This window comes from Leptonychotes weddellii, chromosome 4 (assembly GCF_054177405.1).
Source record: "Leptonychotes weddellii isolate Sample4059 chromosome 4, ASM5417740v2, whole genome shotgun sequence".
NCBI lineage: Eukaryota > Metazoa > Chordata > Mammalia > Carnivora > Phocidae > Leptonychotes > Leptonychotes weddellii.
In genome coordinates, this window is record NC_138372.1 from 134,052,380 (window position 1) to 134,053,054 (window position 675).

The window sequence follows — 675 nt, forward strand, 5'->3', positions numbered from 1 at the left end:
GGGGAGGGGGAATTGGTTAGCCCAGTGATGGGTATTAAGGAGGGCACGTACTGCATGGAGCACTGGGTGTTATACGAAAACAGTGGATCATGGATCACCACATCAAAAACTAATGATGCATTGTATGGTGACTAACATAACATAATACAATTAAAAATAACAATAATAAAGAAAAGAAGGTTGGAATATTGAAAATGTAGTTTTGGCTTAAAAAAATTAAAGAATCAGACCACAAACAACAGATCACTGAGTTTGAAGTCAAATATGGGCAAGAATCTAGAGTGAATAATTAAAAGGATGGTTTGTCACCATTTTGAAAAAGAGGTAGCATGACTTGGCATGCCATGTTGCCCTCATTCTATCATAAGATGTGGTTCTCACACTGGCAGGACAGGAAATTAATTTTGGAGGTATTGCCTCTGACAGTAATCTATCATTATATCACTGAAGCATCATCAAAGAGTGTAAAATAGAGTAATACAGTCACAAAGGCACGTGATTTATAGTCAGAGGACCTGGGTTTGGGTCCTAACTTTGCAGCTTATTTATGTGGCCCAGGAAAAATTGACCTAACCTCTGTAAATCATAGTTTCTTCATCTGAAAATGGTGAAAATAATATCTTTTTACAGATTGCTGTCAGATTTAAATGAGCTATAAAGATGAAAGCAATTTCT